General features: G+C 49.2%; 2 long non-coding RNA genes across 2 annotated transcripts; one reads left to right on the plus strand and one right to left on the minus strand.

Moving 5' to 3' along the window:
* Positions 1-224: 224 nt before the first annotated feature.
* LOC123385688 lies at positions 225-1,165 on the minus strand. Its single transcript, XR_006598648.1, has 2 exons — positions 825-1,165; positions 225-408 (listed from the first exon to the last, which is right to left on the minus strand). It is a non-coding gene; the product is annotated as an uncharacterized LOC123385688 (long non-coding RNA).
* Positions 1,145-6,933, plus strand: LOC123385687. Its single transcript, XR_006598647.1, has 2 exons — positions 1,145-1,784; positions 6,698-6,933. It is a non-coding gene; the product is annotated as an uncharacterized LOC123385687 (long non-coding RNA).
* Positions 6,934-7,702: the final 769 nt, after the last annotated feature.

Below are 7,702 nucleotides of genomic sequence, written 5' to 3' on the forward strand. Positions count from 1 at the left end.
AACTTGGAATGCCTGATGGCGAACCTCTTTGGAGCTAGTTAGACAGACCCCTTGTCCTGTGATTTCCCAAGATCGGCAGAGCCACAGATAAAACTGATACCTGCACACCATTCAATCAGCACCAAAATTTTACTCATCCAATGCCCACAGAAATGTGACTCAACGTCCTGAAGCATGAATTTTATGATCATTCGAGTGTGGTGAGGCCAACAGCTCAGACAATGGCCATTGGAAAGATGGTTTATTAGTCAGGGTTCACAAGTGGAGGGGACACGTCACGCATGGGGTAGTGGGCGCACAGGGAATCACCAAGGTTCCTCAGGAGGAAGAGGGAGTGGAGGGAGTGGGCAGGATGTGGGCAAGAGCCCTTACTGTGGTTTCAGCAGGATCCAATTGAATCATCAGGGGCTATATTAAGAAACAATGGAAGGGAAATGAAATTTATTTATTTTTGAGAGAGAGAGAGAAAGAGAGTGAGAGCGAGTGAGAGCGAGAATGAGCATGAGTGGGAGAGGGGCAGAGAAAGAGGGAGAGAGAGAGAATCCCAAGCAGGCTCCACGCTGTCAGCACAGAGCCTGACTTAGGGCCCGATCCCACAAACCATGAGATCATGACCTGAACCGAGATCAAGAGTCGGATGCTCAACCGACTGAGCCACCCAGGCACCCCACAAGGGACTTTTATAACGTGCCTGTTCCCCTATCCGCCGTTGGTGTCCACCTCACTCCCCCACTGTCTCCCACTTAGATCTGCCCTCTGCCTGGGCTCTCAGTCCCTTGGACATCAGAACCTGGTTACGTTTCCACCCTCAGAATTCAATGCACCTCTTTGGGGTGCGTTGAAAATAGGAGAGCAGCTCAGGAAGGCTGCTGTATTCAGAATTGATCAGATGTTTGGGCAAACTTCCCTCTGCCTCTGCAAACTCTCTGGCACCATCAGGATTCAGTGCCCTGCCTCCCGCTGTGGAAACGAAAGTGGGGAGATCGGACTCCCACTCCATCAGCCAGAGCCCAAGCAAGTGATCCAAGCTCTGCCATCTAGATGCTGCGGCCAAGTGCTTGAATTCTAAGGAAGTGACGCAATGATGCCAAGACAATTCAGAAGTCGTTCACGGCAACAGCAGTGATGTCCTGGGCCAGTGCGCTTACCCAATCATCTCTGTCGTGTAGCCTTGGCTGTGACCCCTGTTGGCTGGCCTCCCTTGGGTCCTGTCTAGTTTTAAGCCTGGATCCGCAGATTTCCCATCCATTCCGTGAACTCCCTGGTAGTCTATCAACCAGCTCTTTCTCCGTGTGTGTTCGCAAGCATTGTTTTCTGCTGCTGGCCACCAAGATCTCAGCTCACACAACCAGAGGAAAGATGTCTGTGTTCGTGCCCAGCCGGCCACCTTTGCTGACACATTAGTTTCCCGTTGCTGCTGTAACAAATCCCCACAAACGTTAATGACTTCAAACAGCACCAACTTATTATCTGACCGTCTTGAGGTCAGATGTCTGAAATGGGCCTTACAGGCTAAAATCCAGGTGTCAGTTCCTCCTATAGGTTCTAGAAAAGACTGTTCCCTTGCCTTTTCCACCTGTGTTCCTTGGGTCCTGGACCCCTTCTCCATCTTCAAAGAGCATCACTCCAACCTTATTGCACCTCTTTCCTGACTCTGACCCTCCTGTTTCCCTCTCGTAAGGACCCACGTGATGACATTGGCCACCCGGACAATCCAGGATAATCTTCCCTACCTGAAGTTCCTTAACTTCGGCATAGTCGCAAGGTCCCTTTTGCCACGTAAGGTAAGCTATTCAAAGGTTTCAGGAATTAGGACGTGGACATTTTAAGGGGGACCATTAGTCTGCCCATCACAGCACACTAGGGAAGCTTCGGCTCCAGAATGTACTCCCTGGGCAGGTTTAGAACGGATGGCACTAAGTGCAACCCAGAGTGCCGTGTAGCACTCCGGCCCCAGCCCGACTGAGCTCACTCCCTTCCTGACTTCTTTTCGCCGATGAAGTTGTTCGAGAAGCCGTCACTCACACCAACGAGCAAGAGAGAGCAGACACAGAAGAAATGACGACAGCAGCACTGAGGCAGGCCGGGCAAGGAGGAGTCACACAGACTTGGCACCGCGGCTAGAATCTCTGGTTCCTCTTTCCAGGCTCCACGGAAGCTCCCATGAGCTGCCTGCCAAAGTGAAGGGGCTCCAGAAGCCCACCTCGTGGGCATGGGCGCCAGTTGGCTGTTAACGTGACGGCCCGGGACACAGGCTGAGATACCATGAGTTGGAGGAGGAGGCAACCAGCCAGTTTATAAAATGTACTTTCTGCCTACAGAGGGGAACTACATCAGAGAGAGCCGGGGGTTTGGGGATGCACAAACGCTTCTCTTCGGCTCTGCTTGTACGAGAGGAATCATGCCCAGTGACAGAAGTTACCAGTCCATCATGACGTTGCGGGTGTTTGGAAATTCAGAGAAGGATCTGGGGCGGAGGGGGTGCTCAATAAATGCTTCTTGCAGGCATGCATGTATGGGTGAATGCATACATGAGCATAAAATTGTGAGCCGGGTTATATACCAGACATGGCTGCCTTCATCTGTTCAGCAGCAGCATCTTTGAGGAGGGACCGTGTTTCGCTCGTGTGGGCCGACAGGAGCCACGGCTGGCTTTCCAACAGCTATGCTGTTGTGCGGCTTGGCTTGAAAGGTGAGCTGGACCAGTCAAGGTCTTTTGAAACATTGGAACAGGGGTATTGAGACAGCAGATCAATGTCATAAGTGCTAGAGTCGGAAAAGCTAATGAATCTAGAATCAAATCATTATAGCCGGGGTGCCCAGGTGGCTTAGCTGGTGAAGCGTCTGACTGTTGATTTCCGCTCAGGTCATGATCTCGAGGTTTGAGAACTTGAGCCCTGCACTGGGCTCCCCGCTGACAGCAAGGAGCCTGCTTGGGATTCTCTCTCTCTCTCTCTCTCTCTCTCTCTCTCTCTCTCTCCCTCTGTCCCTCCGCCACTGTCTCTCTGTCTCTCCCAAAATAAATAAACCTAAAAACAAATAAATCGTTATAGCCATGTTCAAGGTAAAGCTAAGAGGAGCTGGCCGGGAGACATAAGAAAACATCCGGACATGCTCATTTCTGCATGGGCAGTGCATTTTCTCCTCTGAATACTCTCATCATGCTTGTGTGTGGTTTCTGCCTTCATCTCATTTGAGTTTGCCTACACTTTTCTTGCCATGGTCCCGACGGAGCTCTCCACCACTGTCATTCAAATGTCCCTCTTATATGCCCAAACTTCTGTGTTTCTTGGTTCAGTTTCTTCGTTGCTCAGCCACATATGGACCAGGCTGTGTATCAGGCATCTACCTCTGACAGTCAGCTACAGACGGGGAGATGGGGTCACATAGTCCCTAGAGCACTACAGGGGTTATAGGGTCAGGAGAAGTTAGATAAGAAGAGGGGGTTTGGCCTCACAGATAAATTAACTGGAATGTTCATCATAACCCAATCAGCAGACTCACTCAGGGATTTCATTCTCTTTCAACCCAGAGGACTGAACTGTTGTATTTTTTTTTTACATTTATTTATTTAAGCAATCTATACACCCAACATGGGGCTCAAACTCATGACCCACAGAACAAGAGCTACAGGCTATACCAACTGAACCAATCGGATATCCCTGAACTATCGCAATTCTTAGAGTTACTACTAGCAACTAGGGGCTCCTGGGTGGCTCCGTCGGGTAGGCGTCTGCCTTCGGCTCAGGTCATGATCTCGCGGCTCGTGGGTTCGAGCCCCACGTCAGGCTCTGTGCTGACAGCTCGGAGCCTGGAGCCTGCTTCGGATTCTGTGTCTCTGTCTCTCTCTGCCTCTCCCCTGCTGGCACTCTGTCTCTCTCTCTGTGTCTCAAAAATAAATAAACATTCAAAATAAAAGATACTACTAGGAACTGGTCTTGCCAAGTTTACCGAATTTGGGATTCTTTGGAATTTTCTCTAAGACTACCACGATGCAGCGCCTTTCTCTATACCTCCACCCAAACCTTCTCCCATCAAGCTGAGCTATCATTCCAGAGTTGCTGTATTTCAGATTCGAGGTGTGATTTCTATTTTCCCCTTTAGGCAAAAATGGTTCCATGGTAAAGAAATCAGAAGGTGACAACATCTCCAACACGTCCTGGGTAGTACTCGGAAATGACCGTTGAGCTCAGAAACCGCGGTAGATTGTAAGCTGCCTGCACATTCTTTCCCCCGGGGACACTGCGGGCCCCCCCCCTTTTTTTTTTTGCAGTGTGGCTTTGCAGCTCCTCCCTCCCATCAAGAGACTGTGTCTCCATCCCTGGAATCTGGACTTGGCCTGGTGACTTGCGTTAGCCAATTGGACATTAGCACACGTGATCCAAGCAGAGGTTTGAAAAGTGCTCGTACATCGAGATTCACCTTCTCTTGCTGCTGTCAGCAGCTTGTCTGTTAGCAAGTCTTGGCTTGCTTCCTTGAGAATGAGAAACCGTGTGGAGAAAGGCCTCCATCATCTCAACTCTTCCAGCCGAGGCCCCAGACATATGAGTCTACCACCCTAGCCTGGGCAAGCCCAGACAAGAGCCACTCAGTCAACCCTCAGAACTGTGCAAAATAACAAAGCTGCTGAGCTTTTGGGTGTTCTGTTATGCAGAAGCTTCCTGATGCTGACGCCTTCTGGGGGGACCCTGTAGCATCCTGCTTCTCATCCAATCCTTTGGCTCCAAGGTCCAGGTCCCAGTCTCGATAAGATCTGCTATCTCATGATCTAATGGCCATCTTTAGACTACACGTCTTCCAACTGCCCCTCAGTCCCCATCAGCCCAGTCTGGTGGTGATCTTCCCACTGAGAAAACCACAACTCTTTCTTGTACGCTAATGGCCTTGACACATTTCGATATTCTGTGATTCTTCTTTGAGCCACTTACTGGCAGGAAGAAGGGCAGGTATTGATGGCAGAAAAAGAAGAAAGACTTGCTCTGGGTGTATGACACACAGCGAGGCTGTGAGTGGGAACGAGCGCGTGGTCGAAGCTGTGCAAGGTGGATGACGGGAGGGGGAATAGAGGCCACGTGTGCCCTCCCAGATGGTGCCACATGAGACGTAACGGAGCGCCCTGGGCAGCCCATCCTACTGCTGGGTTTAAGTCCTCACTCAGCCTTTACCTGCTGGGTCATCTTTGGTGAAAGATCCTGCCATGGCCGGAGTCCCGAAAGCTCCGATATCAGTTAGCTAGTGCTGCCTAACAAAGCTGTCCGGAATGTAGCAGCTTTTAAAACAACAACATTTATTATTTTTCCACAGTGTGTGTCATCTTTGGCAAACCTGACTTCTCTGTATCTCAATCTCTTAACTTATGAAAGAGGAAATGCCGGGATGTACTTCACGATGGAAACCACTTGGAACGCTCTATAGCACATCATCAGTGCTCTTAATTTTTTTTTAAGTTTATTGATTTATTTTGAGAGAGAGAGGGCAGGGGAGGGGCAGAGAAGGGGGAGGGGAGAGAGAATCCCAAGCAGGCTCAGAGCTATCAGCACAGAGACCGATGTGGAGTTCAATCCCACGAACCGTGAGATCGTGACCCGATCCAAAATCAAGAGTTGGATGCTTAACTGACTGAGCCACCGAGGCTCCACCCCCACCCAACCATCAATGCTCTAATTATTACCCCCAGGTTCTTGTAGGTTTGAACTTGAGTCACTGACCCACTCACCTGCTAAGGGAGCAAGGGTTGGTATCTTGCTAAGTCTAGCCTTACATCTTCTATGAATCATTTTGAGGCTTCAGCTCATGACAGTCATGCTGTGAATCAGTTTCCTATTCTTGACAACAGAGAGAAGATGCTATCTTAATAGGGTAGTGAGACTCTTGGAGAGTATATACTGAACTTTCAGAACTTGATATGAGACGACTAGTCAGTTAAAGAAAATGGGGCGCCTGGGTGGCTCAGTCGGTTAAGCACCCGACTTCGGCTCAGGTCACAATCTCACGGTTTGTGAGTTCGAGCCCCGCATCAGGCTCTGCGCTGACGGCTCGGAGCCTGGAGCCCGCTTTGGATTCTGTGTCTCCCTCTGTCTCTGCCCCTCCCCTGCTCACTCCCTGTCTCTCTCTCTCAAAAATAAATGAACATTTAAAAAAATTTAAAAAAAAAACAAAAAGAAAAAGGAATCATGTCGTCTCAGTTCCTCTTAGACCTTGGTGGAAGCTGCAAGGTCAATGTTACTGGCCTGGTGTATACCATCAGGGAAGGTGGGGCTGAGGTTTCTCACAAAGCCTGCAGGGAGCCCCCTGGTTCTTCTCTTCAGAGCCCACTACTGGTCATCCTCTAGACTCAGCTCCCCGAGTTGTTAAAAAATAAAATAGAAAATTCAGTTTCTTGGTCACACTAGCCGTATTTCAAGTGCTCAACAGTTACATGTGGCTTGTGGCTACCCTGTTAAAAAGTGCAAGTAAAGGGGCGCCTGGGTGGCTCAGTCGGTTACGCGGCCGACTTCGGCTCAGGTCACGATCTCGCGGTCCGTGAGTTCGAGCCCCGCGTCGGGCTCTGTGCTGACCGCTCGGAGCCTGGAGCCTGTTTCAGATTCTGTGTCTCCCTCTCTCTGACCCTCCCCCGTTCATGCTGTCTCTCCCTGTCTCAAAAATAAATAAACGTTAAAAAAAAAAGTGCAAGTAAAAAATCTCTCTCTTGTCACAGGAAGTTCCATCGGACCGCACTATTAGATCTAAGATTCCATCGCTGATTCACCCCCTGAGTCCAGCTGGCAGGTAACAAGAAAAGAATTTCTCTGGCACGCTGTAATTTGAGAGGCCTCCCCACCAAAAATATTTTCCTTACTTACAAAAGAAAGTATCTGAGTGTTCATCATCCATTTCTTCAGATGAAAGTGCCTCTGTGTAAACTTTAAATAAAAAGCAAATATCTCAGCAATACGATACAGCCATCGACACCTTATTTCATCTGCGACTTCACTATTCTTTCAGCAAATATTTGTTGAGCATCCAACGTGTACCCACATGCTGGAGATGTGGCCTAGTTTTTGTTGTTGTTGTTGTTATTCTGGAAATGCTTCAGAAACTAACACAGATTTCCTATATTCATAAAGCTAAATATACACATAAGCAAACTTATATATAACCCTTCAGTTGCTATGGAGATAGTCAAAGTAGGGTAGAGGAATAGAGAGTGTGAGGCAGCAATGGGGACTATGGACTATTTAAATCGAGCGGCCAGAGGGGCTTCTTCATCAAGGTGCAACAGAGAATTGAACAGAGAATTGAATGAGGTGAATAAGGAAGCCCTAAGCATCTCTGGAGAAAAAGCTCTTCAACAGAGACCATAGCACGTGCAAAGGTCCTGAGGTGGGATTATGCTCGGCACTATCAAATAACAGCACGTGGCAGTGTGGAGACACATGAGTGAAGGAGAGAAAGGGAGGGGATGAGGAGAAGAGAAGGGCAACAAGGAGAGGTAACTGGGGCCACATCAGCAGGCACGTGCACGCCGTTGTAAATTTCACTTTTACTCTGAAACGAGCCATGAGAAGCCTGGAGCAGACGCGACCTGATTCTGATTTTAAAAGGATCACTCCGTCTGCTGTAATGATAAAAGACGATAGGAAAGCCATTTGTCACACGTGGCTGTCGGGGACTGCAGACATTTTCCGTGCAGGAGCAAAGGCGGAAGTGAAGTGGGAGACTG

This window comes from Felis catus, chromosome B2, assembly GCF_018350175.1.
Source record: "Felis catus isolate Fca126 chromosome B2, F.catus_Fca126_mat1.0, whole genome shotgun sequence".
Classification (NCBI taxonomy): domain Eukaryota; kingdom Metazoa; phylum Chordata; class Mammalia; order Carnivora; family Felidae; genus Felis; species Felis catus.